This window comes from Eretmochelys imbricata, chromosome 7 (assembly GCF_965152235.1).
Source record: "Eretmochelys imbricata isolate rEreImb1 chromosome 7, rEreImb1.hap1, whole genome shotgun sequence".
Classification (NCBI taxonomy): domain Eukaryota; kingdom Metazoa; phylum Chordata; order Testudines; family Cheloniidae; genus Eretmochelys; species Eretmochelys imbricata.
Window position 1 is genome coordinate 51,379,647 of NC_135578.1, and position 19,406 is coordinate 51,399,052.

The 19,406-nt window shown below is 45.9% G+C and overlaps 1 protein-coding gene across 4 annotated transcripts in view; it reads left to right on the forward strand.

The window, feature by feature from the left end:
• Window positions 1-312: 312 nt before the first annotated feature.
• IP6K1 (inositol hexakisphosphate kinase 1) overlaps window positions 313-19,406 on the forward strand; it is a 71,034-nt gene continuing 51,940 nt past the window's right edge. For 3 of the 4 annotated variants that reach the window (XM_077821865.1, XM_077821862.1, XM_077821864.1), the window contains exon 1: window positions 313-431. The gene's annotated coding sequence lies outside the window, so the exon portion shown is untranslated. The remainder of the gene's footprint in view (window positions 432-19,406) is intronic. The other variant, XM_077821863.1, reaches the window with a different exon arrangement.

The following is a 19,406-nucleotide window of genomic DNA, read 5'->3' on the forward strand; positions in this document are numbered from 1 at the left end:
AAAGTAGTTCAGAGCTTGTTCCCCCCATACCGCGCCGTGATTGGATGGTTTCCGATTCTGTTGGCCAATGGTCGCGGTCTCCGTAGAACAGACGCGTCACGTGTACCTAGCGTGTGTCTGGAACCCGCCGGCGGCTCAGCTAGCGGAGCGACCCTGGTTCAAGTGTTTGAAGGACAGCTCCGTTAGCTTGTCAACGTTCTGGCGGCGCACGGGCGGGCGGGCTCGTGCTGTGATTGGTGCATCTCTCGGGGAAGCGGGGACCTGGCCGGCGCGGTTACTATGACGGCAGGCGGTGGAGTCTCCGCCTTTCCGGGCGCCGCCATCTTGTTGTTGATTCGAACGGTCAGGAGCGGGCGAGGGGGCGCCAGGACCGAGCCGGAACCGGGGGTCCCAGCGCCGCGTCCCCCGGGCGGCAGGGAGAGCCCGTCCCGGTGAGTGAGGTCGCCCGAGGGCTCAACATACACATCTTTACTAATTTAGCAGATGCATATGCACAGCTCTGAGGCGCCGGGACGGGTGGGGGAGGGGCTAGCGGGACGGGGGGGCGCGGGGCTGGGAACGGACCGGGGCCGAGAGGCACAGTGCGGTCTTGTCTCACCGCGGCGGCGGGTGGGGATGGTTTTGGGGGGGCTTTGTTATAATGTTTCCCCAGACGTTGAAAGGACGGTTCCTTTCGTTGTTAGCACTATTTGTTTATTCAGGAGGAGGCTCTACCGGGTTTACAATCCGTGCCATGTAAATGTCAGGGACAAAACAGCGATCGTTATAACAGCGAACTTCTGTTTAGCGCGGCATTCTACGGGACTCTGGCCATGGGATCTCTCTGTTTGACAGGTGTTACCTTACTAGGAGCGAGCATCGTAATAACGCTGTCCTGTCTAGTGACTTATATTACATTGAGTTGAATCTCTGGTACAGAGAGGGCATGTTGATCGAATGGCAATGTTAAAAAAAAAAGAGACAGGTGTGCTCATTAAAGGAAGCTTTAATTCTAATAAAAGGTGCCAGCTTGACATCCTTGGAGATGTAATATGCTTGTTTGCCCATTGGGCTGGGGAATTGGACTGAGACCAACATTTGTGAACCACCAGATAGGAGTCAGGCTAGACCATGTGAGACAGGGTTACTGACTTTTGCTCAGTTCTGACCTGGACTGGATTTGAATTAGTGATGGGATCTATAACCCTTGAGGGTCTTAATGCTCTATGCCTGCTGCCCATGTTTCTCTCTGTAAATGTGCTGTGGTATATCTGTGGTACCTTCCCAATTACCCTGTGTCATGGCATGTTGCCACCTTAGCTGCTCCTCTTCCATCCAGAGTCACCTGGGTTTAACTCTTCCCAAAGCTGAATCCAAAATGGTAGTTTATTTACTAATACAGCACAGATTTCATGGATGGTATGATCTTGTGTATATTGCTCTGTCTTCATTTAACAGTTTTTGTTTGTTTTGGTTGTTTTTTTTTTTTAGAGTGAGCAAGTTAGTTTATCTGAAGTTGGCTGACAGTTTGTCACAAGTTTGTCATAAAAACCCCATATGCCAATATGCTTAGAGCAGGTTCTGTTTATGAGCTGTGCATATGCATCTGCTAAATTAGTAAAGATGTGTATGTTGAGTAAATGGCTCTCAGTTAGGGAATCTGTATTGCAGTTAATATGGCAAAGAGCTAGGGCTCAGATTCCTCTTAAAAAATCTTTCACATCTCAGTAGTGCTAAAATCAGTCTCTTTTACCCACTTGGCAGTTTTACTGTTAAGATGACTACGTAGTTAGGGTTGAGATAGATGTCCCTAGGAGTCTGCAGCTTTCTTATGTCTTCTTCCCTGTCCCTTAGAATTCTGTAAAATATTTCTTGAGTTGTGATAGCTCAGCTCAGAGCTGAATCTTTTGTTTTCATTTTAGGGCTTTGAGTAATTAAAGGTGATGTGTTTTGGGAAAACTAAACACATGAACTGTCCATGGAGGCAACATTAGGCTGAGATTGAACTACATAAAACTCAGGGTCTCTCTTTGGTTTTTCGAGTATGCTAGGGAATGTATCTTCCCCCAAAAAGAAAAGGAGTACTTGTGGCACCTTAGAGACTAACCAATTTATTTGAGCATGGGCTTTCGTGAGCTACATGATGAAGTGAGCTGTAGCTCACGAAAGCTCATGCTCAAATAAATTGGTTAGTCTCTAAGGTGCCACAAGTACTCCTTTTCTTTTTGCGAATACAGACTAACACGGCTGTTACTCTGAAAACTATCTTCCCCCAGTATCTTCAAATGATGGTTCATACTTTCCCCATGTCCTTCAATGCAGCTTTTTACTTAGATAAGCTTCAGGCAGTCTTACACTGCTTAGGTTTGCTTTACTGGCTTACAGTTTCCTGTTTACATCTTCTGGCTTCACTTCCCATTTAAAGGTGGTAGGAGTATTTGGGACAGTATGAAATATCACCCTCTGCTCCTTCTCTGGAATCCATCACATTCCAGCTGCTTGGGGTGGTAACCACATGAATTGAAGAGGACACTGCGTGGGGAAGGCTGAAGGCTACAAGGGCAGGGGGAGATCAGAGTTACTATTGGGAGTCTCTTCTGAACAGTGTGAGATGTACCTTTCCCAGTGAGGTCCTTGGCTTGCTGCTTGCAGCAGCCAGCTCTGGTTCTTCACAACTTTCCCATGTGACAGCCTCTCCTGTTAATGAACAGTCTGTGGTTGAGATGGAGTGGGGGAAGGAGATAACCACCTGACACTGGGCCAAGAGCCACTCAGGTGTACCTCTCCCTTGAAGCAGCATTCATCCACCAGCAACAGGCATTTGCTCAGATTCCCTGTCGCGCAGCTCTTATTTTTAGGATTAGCAGTGTAATGACCTAGCGATGCATACACAAACATCTCTTCTGCCTTGCATTTGTGCATTACTATAGGGTTTCTCAGGATATGATTCTCCAACACTAGGGCACATGAAATACTTGGCAAATATTACTGTACTAAATTCTAGAATGTAAAATTGTTGTTCGTCTTTTGGCATTGCTTCTCCTGACAGATACTAAGAGTAAAATGACTTCCACCTTATTTTATATTGCACATTAAAACAATGTTAGAAGAATGGTAAGGTTACAAAATCAAGCATTCAGAAGTTGGGCAACACCAGCCAGACGCGACAGCAAAATGGCGGCCGTAGCCCTAGCGGGGGCCCGGTGACTGCTGCAGAGCCAGTCCCAGGCCAAACCTGAGACCCCTCACCCCCATTATTCTGGGATTTTGGAATCCACTGAAGAATATAAATTTGTGGAGAGACTCATTCCACCCACCAGAATTTCTGCTCCCTCCAGACATACCCAGTACCCCATCCCGTCTAGCTGGAGAGCGCCATCAGATACTTCACCTGCCCTTCCTTCCTTTGTGAGACGTTCCCGCAGGCACAAAATTCCAGTCTATATAAGGACATCACCTGTGGCAATAGGAGGATGATTGTCATCAGGAAAATCGAAGGAGATATCTGGGCCCTGGAAGAGGAAGTTAAGGAGTTCCTCGCTTAGCTCGCTGGGAAACCACCACCTATTCAAGTCAACGAAATCACCGGCAGTTGCTGAAGGAGGACTAGCATATGGTGTAGCCAAGACATTTGGGTCAACGTTGAGTGTTGAATTTTGGGACTTGATATGTTGCTCTCATTGAAAGCAAGCTGCAACCTTCTCCATTTTCTGTTTAATTTGCAAATGTGCCAAGTTGTCAACATAACTGTTGGGCAAAATTTGAGCATTGCCCCTGGCTCTGGGGATCTACTGCAGTGGTTCTCCACTTATTTATTATTGTGGGCCACATATGCAACCCACAATGTGTTACCTGGCCACGGGGGCCGGGTGACAGGGCAGCGGCAGCCCTGAGCCCAGACCACCGCCTCCCATGGGGCCGGCTGGCTGTCCGGACCCCCCTCCCCTTCCCCTCACCCCATGTTGGCTGGCCTTTAGCACACAGCTGAGCTGGGTCACAGCTGTGTGCTAAATGGGCCGCATGTAGCCTGCAGCCCGCTGGTTGAGAACCGCTGCTCTACTGTGTAACAGCTCAGCAAAGCTGTACTCATTAGTTTATATAATGTGATGACTGGCATAAGGATGGCTACTTCTGTTCATGTGTTCCCACATTCTCTGAAAAGGAGTCTTGCCTCAGAAAAACCCCCAAAACAACAGAGTAAATTGTAAGGGTCCTTGGCTAGTTCTCAGATGGGCGGCCTAGAGAAAGGGAGAGTGTGAGGAAAATACAGCAGAAATCTCTGTGGGAATCCTATCAAAAACTTCGATTTACAGTTGTCATGAAGAATAGGCTGTTGCTGTCTAGAAACAGAAGGAATCTAGTCCAAGGTATGGAAAAAGTGGCTCTGGCTCAAGTAGGGAGCAGGCTGCTAACAGTGTTCTCACTGTCCTTGATGTGACTGAAGTGCGAAGCTGGAGGCTGGCCAGTGTCCCTTTTTAGGATTGCTACGACTGCTACCAGGGGTGAGGCTAAAAGCTGGAGATTGCTAGCCATGGCCGCTCCAAGCCCTGCTTTCTAGACCCCTTTCACAAGTAGTGCTTGTGCTGCTCTGTTGCTCAGATGGGGCAGAGAAACATTCTGCTCAGGGCATTCAGAATTGTAAGTCACTGTTACCCCTCTGCCTCAGCAAGTGAGAGCTTTGCTGCTGCTAAGCTGTGCGTGAGCTTCCTGACACTCCAGCAAACTCCTCGAGGCTCTGCCAGTCTGAACCTTGCCTTTGCAGGCAACATTCAGTGAGCGCCAGCTCCCCAGAGACATCTCCTTGCAGTGTCCAGTTCCTCTCACTGGACACTCACAGAAGGTAAGTTCACTGTCCCCAAAGAGACAGAGCACACCCCAGATCGTTCGTTTTGTTGAGGACTCACACTTGCCTTAATATAGCAGCGCTGGGATGATTTATAGTAAAACTAAGAATACCCTTATTAACCGAGAACGGAGATTTAAGTGACACTAAGCAAAAAAATAAAGAGATAGGTCTACTTACAGACAGAACAAAACATGCTTTCTAGTGACTAAAACTTAATTCTAGCAAGTTATGTCTTTGCCTAAAATAGTTGCTCGCTTACAGCAAATTCAGGAGCTCCTCCCCTTCAGGCTAAGAGGATCCAACCTTCACAGGCTCTGAGGGTGCTGTTCCATATGTCTCCTAAGTGGTGGATAACTAGAATGTCTTGTTGCCTCCCCTTATGGTTTCCAGAGTCCATTATCTTTGTCTCAAGAGCCAGAAAGACTTCCTGTGGGTTTCAGACTTGGAACCCTGGTGGTGTGTTTACTAAATTGATTCCTCTGTTGCTTGTTAACTTGGTTGCCTTGTTTATCTTGTATATAATGTACTTTCTTTGTCCTCTGCCTGTAATCCAGCTGGTCAGACAGCTAATCCACATCGCTTTGTCTAGGCCAGGCTGGGTTGCCTCCCAAGCACATTTTTAAGAACACTTTTTTTAGCACACCCATATAACTCTTTACACACAACCTGTGCACACAGCATGCAGGGATTTTTCAGGACCAGCATGTCACCAGTTTACATCTGATACCTTATGTGACATTTTAGAGACATTTTTATGACAACAGTTTGTTGGGGTAGTGAGCATGTCAGGCCTGAGATGAGTTACAGTATGGTGTGCCCTTTGCCAGTGGGCATTGAAGGCCTCCTGGGGTCACAGGTAGCAACTCTTGTTTGTTTCTCAGCCTTCTGAGTGATGCTCTTTGGAAACTAATGCTTTTCTTGTGAGTGCAGTTCCTTTAGCTTAAGTGCTAGTTGTCAGTGCTTCCTGTGCAGACACTATCAGCTGTTACCTAGTTCTGGTCTACACTACAGACCTTGTCAGCATAACCACATTGTTTGGGGTGTGAAAAAGCCACCCCCCGATTGATGCAGCTATACTTACCTAATCACCTGTGTAGACAGCATTCTGTTGACGAGAGAGCTTCTCCCACCAACATAGCTTCTGCCTCTTGGAGGTGGATTAACTATGCCAATGGGAGAACTCTGTCAGCATAGAGCATCTTCATTTAAGCACTAGTGCAGTGTTTTAAGTGTAGACGTGCCCTCAGAGTGCACAGAGAGAATGAAGTTTTGGAGGACTAAGTCAGGTTAAATTGACTTGTTTCTGTGGGCTTGTGTACACACACAATTGTACCGCTTTAACTCTACCAGTAGTTTACTAAATTTAACCAGTATAGTTAAAGTGCTACAACCTCTCTGTCCCTCTAGGTGTGGACGTGGTTCTATCAGAGTAAAGGTGCTTCTACTGGTATATCTAGTCTTGTAAGGAAAGGAGAATAGATTATACTAGGCTTTGTCTACACTACCAAGTTTTGTCGACAAAACTTATGTTGACACCCAAAAGTTGACAAAACAAAAACAGCCTAAGGGTGTTCACACTTGCTCCCTCTGTCAGCAGATCATGTCCACATTGTGGGCACCATCATTGACAGTGTGAGCAATGCACTGTGGGTATGTATCCCACAGTGTGGTGTTGTGGGAAGGCGGAGCTGATCGCTGTGCATCTTGGGAGGATTCCCTCTGAGTTCTCCCACAGCCTCCTCGGCTGCCTGGAGTGGCATCATGAGTAGCTCTGGGAGCGCTCCATGCTGAGGAATGTCAGAGCAGCACAGCAGTCTCTTCTTCCTGTGTCCCTGCGACAGCAATCTGTCTGCCACTGTGTTCCTAGTGCAGGGCAGAACCGGAGCATTCCAATGATTTGCTCTTTGTTCCCCAAACGGAACAGCACACTCAGTTGTCAGATACTTCCCGCAGCTTTGAAAGGGGAGGGATGCATGCCTGCAGGGCAGCGGAGATCAAAACACTGAGCAGAGCGATCAGGGCGGGCATTGTGGGATACTGGAGGAAGCCAGTTCTGTTGACAAAACAACCAGCGGTGTCTACACTGGCTCTTTGTCGACAGTAAAGGGAGGGGAAAAGAGAAAAGTCTCTCATGGGGTGGAAGTTTTTTGTTGCCAAAACCGGGCATTTTTTCCAACAAAAGTCGCACTGCAGTGTGTACTCTCTCACTGTTTTGTCACCAAAAGGCAGGTTTTGGCAACAAAACTTGGTAGTGTAGATAAAGCCCTAGTGTAAGACACCTTTATACTAGCATAACTGCATCCACAGTAGGACTTGTAAGGGTGTAACTATTTGTTGAAATCCTACTCCTGAGTCCTAACCAATATGTTATACCAATACAAAGCCTGCATGTGGGCCAGGTAAGTGGTGTAAAGCAGTCTGCAAGGTCCCAGGCTGTTCCTACATGCCCAGTAGGATGTCACTACATTTGACAGAGAATAGTGTGAGTGGTTGCATCCCAGCAGACTATCGCTGTGGAGTGTGGCTGTGAACTGGCCATGTGTAAACACAGGGGAAAGTATGGCCTTAAACCTTACCAATCCAATGGCCTGTTACGCAGCTAGAGCGCAAATGAAATAGATGTTCCTTTAGTTTAAAATATCCACTCCCTTCCCCACAAAACTGTTTTTTCAGGCCAACTTCCTGCCCCCTCCGGACTGTGTTGGCTTGGCTTTGCATTCTGGCAAGTATTCACTGAAAGAACTTGCATGGCTTACTGAAGATACCTGTTTTGCTTTACACAACATGAGCATTTGCACATGTAGATGCAGCGAACATTCAGCAATGAGAAAATTGTAGCTTCTCTTCTTAGTTAAATTACATGCTAAGAGGAGCTATCAGCCCAGTATATCCATGTATATCGTGGGTTACTCTCCAAATCACCCCTCTTCCTTGGAGGAGGCTGCAGTGATATCCTAAAATGCAAAGATAAGTCCAATCCCTCTTTATAGTTGTTGCTTAAATATAATCAAATAGGAGCGCACCATCTTGACAATGTGACCTAGTTGGAGATTCACTCGGGAAATGCAGTTCAGCACGAGGGTGCTTGAGAGATGCGATGCTTCCAGGGTTTGAAGAGTAATTCTGTTGTGTTTGAACAATTCTGGTTAGTGGGATGGTGGGTGAACCACTTCTAAATCACCCTACAATGCTAACTCTAGAACTAGGCAATAATTTGGGTATTTTTTTCTGTTTTGTGAGTTTAGCATGAGTGAAAGTTGCTGGCTTGACAGCCCTTCTGACTGAAGGTCTTTAGTCACAGATGAGATGAATCAAGCAGAGGGGCCAGGCAATGTTCCTCCACACTGCTCTACCAGTGTACCACAGTCTTCTTCCTCTAGGGTGAAAAATAAATTCAAGCTCCAAGACCCATTTAGTCCTTGGCACCTTGATCCAGCTTACCAGTGGTTTTTGTGATTCGGGCACTTGTTTGCTAGAAACTGGCTGTCAGCACAGACTTGAGTGATAAATATTTCCGTTTTTCCACTGTATGCATCCGATGAAGTGAGCTATAGCTCACAAAAGCTTATGCTCAAATAAATTTTAGTTTCTAAGGTGCCACAAGTACTCTTCTTTTTATAATAAATATTGTTACCACAAATTGTCTTAGATAGTAGTGGTGCTTCATAGACAAGTAGAAAAGAAATGAGTTTCTGCCCTATGGCACTAGCAGCCACCACTATTTTGAAATACACTAGGTAATGACCAAAGAAGGCAGTAAGCACCAGGAGAGCTTCTATAGGATGGAGAGAGGGGCAGTGCAACATTCTCTGCAGAGAATGCTGCCCTGTGACTTTCATAACAGCTGACCTGTAGGGGATTTAATTGCTGATCTAAAGGTGAGAGCTATGCTCTTGCTTTTTCTCTTGCTGTCAGATGCTGAACTGCATTTTCTATGTTTCAGCCTCATCAGAGTGGACATCTGGGAAGTATCTATAACATGGGAGCTTCAGCTGAGATTGGAGTGCTGATCATGGATGATATCAAAATAGTGATGGGTATTTCTGAAAAGTTTTAAAAATTAAGGCAAATAAGATCTGCATGGGGAACAAATATTTAATAATGGGCTCTGCAGACCAAGGTATATAACATGATCTAGTGGCTGAAAGTTGAAGCTAGACAAATTCAGTTTGGAAATAAGGCCTAAATTTTTAGCAGTGAGGATAATTATTCATTATACCAATTTACCAAGGCTTATGGTGGATCCTCCCCCATTGACAATTTTTAAATCAAGATTGGATCGTTTTCTAAAAGCTCTGCTCTAGGAATTTTTGTGGGGCAGTTTTCTGGCCTATTATATAGGAGGTCAGGGTTGATAATCACAGTGGTCCCTTCTGTTTGATTCTCAGCTCTTTGTTGTCTGTCTGTTCATGGAAGTTCTGCGTACATGCTTGTAGCTCTGGTCTTCTCAGATCCGTACTGGAAGTGCTGCTACAGCAGTCTGCTGATGCCCAGTCTGTCAAAATGTTACCCTAAATGCAGTATTGTTTTAGTCAGACCCTCAAGGAGAAGGAATGTCTCTTGAAATCAGGCAGAGTGAGCTAATAACAAATGCACAGATCTTGCACAGATTCTGTTGGGTGGATGGGACCTGGCCGTGCTTCTACGGTCACCCGTATATAGTTTCTTGTTATTTACATTCACAAACACCAGAGTTGTTGCCTTTGCTTGCCTTGGCTCAAGTTCTGTACGTTTTGTTCATACACAGTATACTTAACTGGCATCTGTCCAAGGTGGATTGTTTTAAAAAATCTGATTTTAAATGCATTTTTAAATTGAGTTAAAAAACAAACAAACGCTAAACCTGTTTAAAACTAAATTTGAAGTTGCCAACCTTTAAACAATTTAACAAAGAGGGATCAATGAACACTCGTAAAATTTAACTAATGATTTGAAAGCTGCTTTTTTCTGTACAGAAACAGATGGAAAACATCTTTAACTTTTGAGGTCAAGCTTTGTAAATATGGCACAATATCTGATGCACTGCATTAAGCATCTAGATCACTTTCAGTCTTTATAATAGAGATAATACTAGTGCTTTTTTCTAAATGTCAGTACTTTCAGTTTCTGTTCCACGGAAAAGCTTTTTCCTTAACTACTTTTGGTTTCAATTTAGCAGAAATCTCTAGTTTAGTTTTTGCAGTCTGTTCATCAGTCATCTAACCTTCTTAAGATTATAGCTGCTTCTAGTGGAGATTTCAGTGGGGGGAAAACTTTGGCAGTTTTATTCAATTAATAAAAAAAATTCAAACTTGTTTTGCATTTTTTTAAAGTTTAATTTCAATTTCCAAATGCACCTTGAGTCAAATCATGAGTAAAACATTAATTATATATTAAACAGCATGATGAATGATATATTTCCTATAGCAGATCAGACTCGTGGTCCCTCTAAGACCAGACAGTTTCTTCCTAAACCCTGCAAATTAAAAGTTAGTGTGTATTGTGGAGCATGAGGGTTTATATCCCTTCTGAGCTATTGCTGTCTTTGTTAATCCTTTCTAATGTAGCTCTGGATTTTATCATCTGTATAAATGCTCAATCCTTTAGAGTCTTCTTAAGCTCTTGGTCTCAATATCCTATGGCAATGAATTCTACAGGCTAATTGAGCTGTATGTGTAAAGTGTTTTGTTTTACCAGTTCTAAGTTTGTATTTAATGTTTTTCCGTTTCATTCTTCTATTATGAGGGAGGATAAGGGCCTGATATACCTTTTCTGTACCTTTTGTTATTTTATATGCTGCTTTCATGGCCCTCTTATTTGTCGTCTCTAAACTAGATAGCCTGTCTTTTCAATCTCTTGTCATTCAGAAGCCTTTCCAGTCACTAATTGTCCACCTCTGAACCTCTTCTATTTCTGCAATCCTTTTTTGTGATGTGGTAAGCAGAACTGCACACAGTATTCCAGGTGAGGGCCTTGATATTGTGTCTGTTGCTCTTTTAGTAAAAGAAGACTTGGAAGAAGGTGAGACTGGGCTGAGACATTGTGCCTATCACTTTTGGGCCACTAGTTGAATTTAAACTTTAGTTGATAGTCATGGAAAATCATTGCACATCTGTTCAGCTTCTGTGAACTGAGGGAGCAAGCAGTTTCTGTTCAGAGGGCTATATCACAGATGGCACTAAACTCTCAGCAGAGAAGCCAATGATAACCTTTCAAGTGTAGACAAGCCCTTAGAGAAGAGAACTCAAAAAAAAGTTTGTCCTTTCTTACTAGATGTTGTAATCTTCTATTTTCCATGCTGTTTAAATAGGAGGAGCATCTATTCCCCACCCTGAGACCTATCCATTCTGATCAGAATCTTGGCTTATGAGAGAGATGTCTGTCACTGTCCCGGGAAGCTTCACCTATGTTCCCCCTCCTGGGTCTAGCAAAGGCACCCACTGTAGGCTTCCAGCTCCTCAGCTGTCGCCTCTCTTGTGGGGAGACCTTCTCTCACCCCCCTTCTGGCTCTCCAGGCTGCACAGTTCCCTGTTACACTGCGAATTCCCCAGCAAGTCAGACTACCTAAGCAGGTCTGCTTTGCTTTCTCCTCAGAGACTATAAACAGTGTAGTTGCCCACAATTATGTTACCCCACAGCTCTTTCTAAACAAGCACATTTATTTTTAACATGAAAGCATTAGCAATAAACAAACCAAAACACATGTCAATAATCACCCCCAGATCTAACAAGGGCTCCAGTAGGTGAACAGTTCTTTAAACCTCAATAGAGGTTTTTCTGTGGTTACTAATTCATAACAGCTGTTAGCTCAGAACAATCACATCCATGAGTCTGAGTCCCTCCTTTTACAGTCTGTCTTTGATCTACAAAGGCCTTGAATAGGTAATTAGCCAAACAGTGGTTCTCTCTGCAGGCTGTAGCTTCAAAAGGTTGGGTCTGCCTTCCTCTTGCCCTGGGTATTTCCTGGGAAACCCACTTATTTTGTTTCTTCCTAAAGTGCCTTCTTGTCTGGTACATTAAGATATAGTTTTTTGAAGCTCATAATACTTTCCAGCATTTGTTTACAATGTTTCTGTGTTCCCTGTAAGCTGCGTGCTTGGGTGCCTGTGCAGGAGAGATTCAAATGCTGCCCAGCTGATTAGAGAGCGTGCACAGTTGGCAGCATGTGTTCAGGTGCCCCTCCCCCCATGTTGCTCCATCCATCTGGCTGTGCAGAGCAGAGTAGGGGTGCTGATGTCAGGGTGTCTCCCCGCCCCGTACCCCATCTCTGCAGAGCAGGGCAGAGGGGACAGCGTGGCTCAGGAGGACTCTGAGCTGCTGAGATCTGAATGGTGAGTGACTGAGTGCCTTTCTTAAAGAGACAGTGCACTGTTTCTGAGATTTCACCAGCAGCCAGCTCACACAGTCTCTGTCTGTCACACACACTCTCTCTCTCTCTCTCTCCCCCATGTACCCCATCCCCACAGAGCAGGGGAGGGGAGGCAACAGGGCTCAGGACGGAGCAGAGGAGCTTTCCGTGAGTATCTTAAAGAGACCATGCACAGCTTTTCCCCATCAGCCAGCGCACGTGCACACAGTGTCTCTGTGACACACTCACCTCCCAACAGATACTAGTAGTATTGTTGTGGTTACTTCTTGGTACTTCCTGCAATACACATATATTCTCTGTAATTCTATTCTTTCAAAGTGTGTTATTTTAGTGTTTTGACTGGTCTATGCATGTCATAATTTTTATTTCTCTCTTACACTTAAATTGAATTCTTTGGGTAGTGAGTTCTAAAATGTCTAACCTGTCCTGGCTGGAGTAATTATCCCTATGGTAACTTTTTAAAAAATATATATTATATCTAGGGTTTTTGTTTTTTGTGATGGTGCACATGCACACGTTACCTCGGTGCACATAACAAATTTTATTCCACACATGGACGGAAAAATTTAGAGGGAACATTGCCATGTGCCCCTCTGGCCGCCCCCAGGGAAGTTACATACAATCTAACAACAACATGTAAACTTTGCATTTATAATACATTGGATTCCATAGCTAGTTCAACTTAAATCAATAATTTGTCCCAAAGATATTGCAAGAAATGGCCATATCAGTTAGTCTATATTTATCCTATGGGAATGACAGAGAGAGAGGCTACAGCCTAAATGTTCTGGGTTACTGCAGGGTGCAGTGGGAGCTGAAGGAGTGCTGTTTCAGAGAAGCATAGCTGTGTGGGGCCACTTAGATGGGTGAGTAAACACTGAGTTGGAAAAAGTGCACTGGCATGGCAGGGTATATGTTGGGGCACTTGCTATCTAACTACAGTGGTGTGAGGAGTGTTGATAGAACTCTGGCTGGAGTATTAAAAGGGCTGTTCCCTTAGGAGGGTGAATAAACGGGCAAGAGTGTGAGATGCATGTGTAAGGGCCCCCGATGACCCCAGGGCTGAAGCCCTGTGTCATGGAGTCACCAGGGCGATGCTCTGGAACTACTCCATACGAAGCCAGTCAGGACTTTGGGGGAAGCATGCCTCCTCTCTCTGAGCATACTGTCTCCAAAGCAAGCAACTTACACAGCTTCGACTTTACTGGTTCAGACCTCTGAGCATTCAGCATCCCGTTCCACACCGTGTGCTTCCCACAATGAGTCCGCCTGAATGGGGCTCCTGGGGAAGCCAGAGGGCCCTGCATCCCAACTCCGCAGTCAAACATGACTCTCAGCCAGTTGGTAAAACAGAAGGTTTATTAGTCAACAGGAACACAGCGTAGAACAGAACTTATTAGCACAGAAATCAGTGACTTTCAGCCAAGTCCATCTTGGGGGGAGGGGAGCTCAGAGCCAGGACTCTGGCTCGCCCCCTGCTCCCCAAGCCAGCTGAGACTGACTCGCTTCCAGCTGCCTGGCCCCTGCCGTGCCTGTTGCTCCTCCTCCGGCCTTTGTCTCACTTCCTGGAAAAATCATGGAGCAGGTCCTCAAAGAATCAATCTTGAAGTACTTGCATGAGAGGAAAGTGATCAGGAACAGCCAGCATGGATTCACCAAGGGAAGGTCATGCCTGACTAATCTAATCGCCTTTTATGATGAGATTACTTGTTCTGTGGATGAAGGGAAAGCAGTGGATGTATTGTTTCTTGACTTTAGCAAAGCTTTTGACACGGTCTCTCACAGTATTCTTGTCAGCAAGTTAAGGAAGTATGGGCTGGATGAATGCACTATAGGGTGGGTAGAAAGCTGGCTAGATTGTCGGGCTCAACGGGTAGTGATCAATGGCTCCATGTCTAGTTGGCAGCCGGTGTCAAGTGGAGTGCCCCAGGGGTCGGTCCTGGGGCTGGTTTTGTTCAATATCTTCATAAATGATCTGGAGGATGGTGTGGATTGCACTCTCAGCAAATTTGCGGACGATACTAAACTGGGAGGAGTGGTAGATACGCTGGAGGGGAGGGATAGGATACAGAAGGACCTAGACAAATTGGAGGATTGGGCCAAAAGAAATCTGATGAGGTTCAATAAGGATAAGTGCAGGGTCCTGCACTTAGGACGGAAGAATCCAATGCACCGCTACAGACTAGGGACTGAATGGCTAGGCAGCAGTTCTGCGGAAAAGGACCTAGGGGTGACAGTGGACGAGAAGCTGGATATGAGTCAGCAGTGTGCCCTTGTTGCCAAGAAGGCCAATGGCATTTTGGGATGTATAAGTAGGGGCATAGCGAGCAGATCGAGGGACGTGATCGTCCCCCTCTATTCGACATTGGTGAGGCCTCATCTGGAGTACTGTGTCCAGTTTTGGGCCCCACACTACAAGAAGGATGTGGATAAATTGGAGAGAGTCCAGTGAAGGGCAACAAAAATGATTAGGGGTCTAGAACACTTATGAGGAGAGGCTGAGGGAGCTGGGATTGTTTAGCCTGCAGAAGAGAAGATTGAGGGGGGATTTGATAGCTGCTTTCAACTACCTGATAGGGGGTTCCAAAGAGGATGGCTCTAGACTGTTCTCAATGGTAGCAGATGACAGAACGAGGAGTAATGGTCTCAAGTTGCAGTGGGGGAGGTTTAGATTGGATATTAGGAAAAACTTTTTCACTAAGAGGGTGGTGAAACACTGGAATGCGTTGCCTAGGGAGGTGGTGGAATCTCCTTCCTTGGAAGTTTTTAAGGTCAGGCTTGACAAAGCCCTGGCTGGGATGATTTAACTGGGAATTGGTCCTGCTTCGAGCAGGGGGTTGGACTAGATGACCTTCAGGGGTCCCTTCCAACCCTGATATTCTATGATTCTATGATTCTATGATTCCTGGGCCAAGAGTCACCTGGTCGCATCCCCCTCCTGGGTCTCAGGTTACGAAGGGTTGGCCATAGCATCTATGCAGGCAGCTGGAGCAGCCTCTGGAAAAGTCACACACCCTTATTCCCACCATCTAGACATTGGTGCGATACACAGGGGAACTGAGGCACACACAGCATTCATGGAAAACAGTAAGTATCACATAGGGTCACATGCAACATAACGGGGAAATCCCCACTTTGTGTCACCCTGTCAACAAGGAACACTTCCCCTCCTCCACCACCTCCTGTGCACATCTGTCTTTAGAGCCCAGACTGTTAGGCTGAAGCACTGCAGGCAGAAGATAGCAAATGAATGCAGTACTAGTGCCTGACTTGAAACTTGTATAGTTTATGGTTCAGTAAATACCAAACTTAATTGTTCTTCATTATGAAACATTTACTATCTTGCTCAGCTTGTAAAACTTTGAAGAGTCTCCTCTCTTGTGCTGTTACTCAGGCGAAACAGCTGCAGACTAAGGACCGTCGCTTTTGGGCCCACTGAGTCGTGGGATCGCATTATTATGGAAGTCTGGGATGACAAGCAGTGGCTGCAGAACTTTCGGATGAGGAAATCCACCTTCCTGGAACTGTGTGCTGAGCTCACTAGTGTCCTGTGGCACAAGGACACCCAAATGAGAGCTGCCCTCTTGGTGGAGAAGTGTGTGGTGATCGCCGTATGGGAGCTGGTGAATTCAGACTTCTACTGGTTGGTCACAAATCAGTTTGGAGTTGGGAACTCGACTGTTGGGGCTGCATTAATGCAAGTGTGCAGGGCCGTGACTCTGGGAAACGTGCGTGAAATAGCGCATGACTTTTGTAGCGCATGTGCGTGAAATAGCACATGGAGGGGCAATAGATGGCATGCATATTCCAATTTTAGCATGGGACCACCTTGCGACGGAGTACATCAATAGAAAAGGGTATTTCTCCATGGTATTGCAAGAGCTTGTGGATCACTGCGGGCGTTTCACTGACTTCAGTGTGGGGTGGTTGGAAAGGTTCATGACACATGTATCTTTAGGAACTCCAACCTGTACAGAAAGCTGCAAGCAGGGGCTTTCTTTCCAGACCAGAAGATTATCATGGGGGATGTTGAAATGTCCACAGTGATCCTGGGAGACCTGGCATACCCTTTAATGCCACAGCTCATGAAGTCTTACATGGGCAACCTGGGTAGCAGTAAGCAGTTCAACAATAGGCTGAGTAGGTGCAGGATGACCAGGGAATGTGCATTTGACAGATTAAAGGTGTGCTGGTGATGCCTTTATTGCAGGTTAGACCTCCATGAGAATAATATTCCCATGGTCATAGCTGTATGTTTCACGTTGCACAATGTTTGTGAAGGAAAGGGTGAAAAATTTGCTCGGGGTTGACTGCTGAGGCAAAACGCCTGGCTGCTGCTTTTGAGCAGCCAGATACAAGGGCTAGTAGAGGGGCACAATGGGGGCAATTTGAATTAGAGGGGCTTTGATGGAGCACTTTGAAGATGAGAACCAGTAATGTATGTTGCTATGCTCTGGACTGCAATGCTTAATGAAATTGAGTTTTGTAAGGAAGCACTCGAGATTTTTGTGGCCTAGATTTAATGTAAGCAAGTGATTTAACTGCTTGTGTATCTGTTGCTGCTATCTGCTATCACAATTTGCAGGAAACAGAGTTCTTATAATTCAAAACACCTCACAGACACGCAATTTCTGGAGGGCAGAGGAAGTACCAGGGAAGGGCTGACTTTCAGAGCTGTGCGTAAGTCCAGCTATCATTTGAAAAGGTGTCCGGAGGTGGAGTGAACGGGACAGAAAGAAGTCCCACACAGCGGAAAGGAATTTGCGGGTGGAGTTTGGGGAGGGCATGGGAAAGAATTCTGAATGTGCTGAAGGAGAGGGTGGGCACGCATCTGCTCTGTCTGGAGGGTTATGAGGAACCATTTGCTTCTCCATAACTTTAATCATCCTCTTGGTTGCATCCCTAGCGTAGGCCTCACTTTCTTGTCTGTCCTGCCTTTCGATTTCCCTCCGCTGCCTGCATTCCCTTTTTTCTGCATCTGAGCATTGCATCACCTCCTGGAACATGTCTTCCTTGCTCCATCTTGGGCGTTTTCTTATCCAGCAGAGATGCCCCGCCGGTGTGTAGGGAGTGCCTCTGAAGGCCACATCTGCAGAAGCACAAGGAAAAATATACAGAAGCATGATTGTTAAGTAGCATGGGGCACGGGTCACTTGCTGGAGGATTCTCTGCTCCTTGAAGTCTTTAAACTACTATTTGAGGACTTCAATAGCAGAGATATAGGTGTGAGGTTTTTTGCAGGAGTGCTGGGTGAAATTCTGCGGCCTGCGTTGTGCAGGAGGTCAGACTAGATGATCATAATGGTCCCTTCTGACCTAAATATCTATGAATCTAAGTACATGCACAACATTGAAACAGTACAGTAAAATACACGTCTAGTACCATATCAACCACTTTTTCACTGACCTGTGACAAGCACGCATGCGGGCGAACACCCCAAGCATGGTGAGTTTACCCTGGGGTGGGGGTCATTGTATGTGGGGAGAAAAGCAATATGAAAGGGTCGTGGAGCAGTCGACTAGGGACAGTATTCTAAATTTTCCCACCCTTTTCCACAGGCGGGTGTCATTATACTAGATATCTCACTCCTGAGAGTAAGCAGGAGCAAGGGTGCATCTACTGCATACTTGCAGTTTCTTCCCTGATCTCTATGCTGCTCGCTTATGTGCCTCTTTGGTCCCTACATAAGTGATTGCAGAATGGCACGGGAAACTTTGCTTCAATGGGGGAAGGAACAAAGCAGTTCTGTCAAGGAACTTTCCTCCAGGAAAGTTTCTTTGAGATCTCTTCGGAGGATTCCTGTGAAATCTTGGTGTGCATCAACACCCTGTTCCGCCATACTGCTTAGCTGCATGGGGAAATGTCCAGCACACAGAAAACTGGCCAGCCTTGTACATTTCTATGCCTTCAACCCACCTCCGCACTTCACAAAGCAAAACCACTTACCCAGGGGTCTCCTCTTCTGCTTCTTTCTCACCAAAGTGTGACTGCTGAGACTGGTTAGACACCTCCGGAGTGGAGAACAGCTCCTGACTGGACACACCACTGGGCAACATTGCTGTGGGTTCCACATGGTCATCTGCCTCCCCCTCTTCGTCAATGACTTCGTTTTCTAGATTAGGTCCACTTTCTGCTGGCTCCTGCCCTGCCGAAGTATCCACAGGGAGGTGGGGTCGCCGCTGAGGATAGTGACCAACTCCTTATAGAAATGGCAGGTCTTCAGCACAGCACCGGAGTGATGGTTTGTCTCCCTTGCATTCTGATATGCCTGCCTCAGCACCTCAATCTTTGCTCTGCACTGCAGTGTGTCCTGATCATAGTCTTTTTCACACAAGCTTTGCGAAATCGGCCCGTATCAATATTCCTACGACTGGAGTGCAGCTGGGACTGCACAGCTTCCTCTTCCCAAATACAGAGCAGATCCAACAGCTCTGCAGTGCTCCAAGCAGGAGAGTATTTGCCGTGTGGAGCTGCCATTGTCAGCTGGGAAGATGTGATGTGAGCTCTCTATGCCGAGCAAACAAGAAGTGAAATTTCACTGGGGCTTTAAAGGAGGAGGGGCCAATGGTTGCTTATCTGTCTGCAGGGCAGCGGAGTTGGAGCTGCTGACCAGAACAGTCAGGATCGGCATTGTGGGACACCTTCTGAAGGCCAGTTAAAGCAATAAAATCAAGCATGGTGTCTACAGTGGCACTTTGGGGACAAAACTTTTGCGTAAAAAAAAAAACCCTATGACTCTCGTCGAGGTTTTATTTTGTCACCGAAACTGAGGAGTTTTGTCGCCAAAAGTGGCATTGCAGAGTGTACACCTCCACTGTTTCGTCTCCAAAAGCTGCCTTTTGTGGAAAAAACTCTACAGTTTAGACAAGGTCTTAGCCTCAGATTGTCACTGGGTTCCATGGATATGGATCGGGGAGTTCACACCTCCTTGTAGCTATTGGCTTCGGTAATCAGCACTTTATCATGGTGAAGGGAAATCACAGCCCTTCTGTCCCAGCCCATCCTCTCCTTAGAACTTGTCTACATGGGGAAGTAATCATGGGATCAGGTAGTGGTGTGAATTTAAAGTGGTATAGTTACACTGGTATAACTGCCCATGTGGACATTCTTATCCAAATTCTGATAAGGCATTCTGACTGGGAGAACTCTTTTCCTACAAAGGAATGAGAGCAGCATGATAGTTGCATGTAGAGATACGAACTGCAACATTTCACAGCATTCTCTGTAGATTAA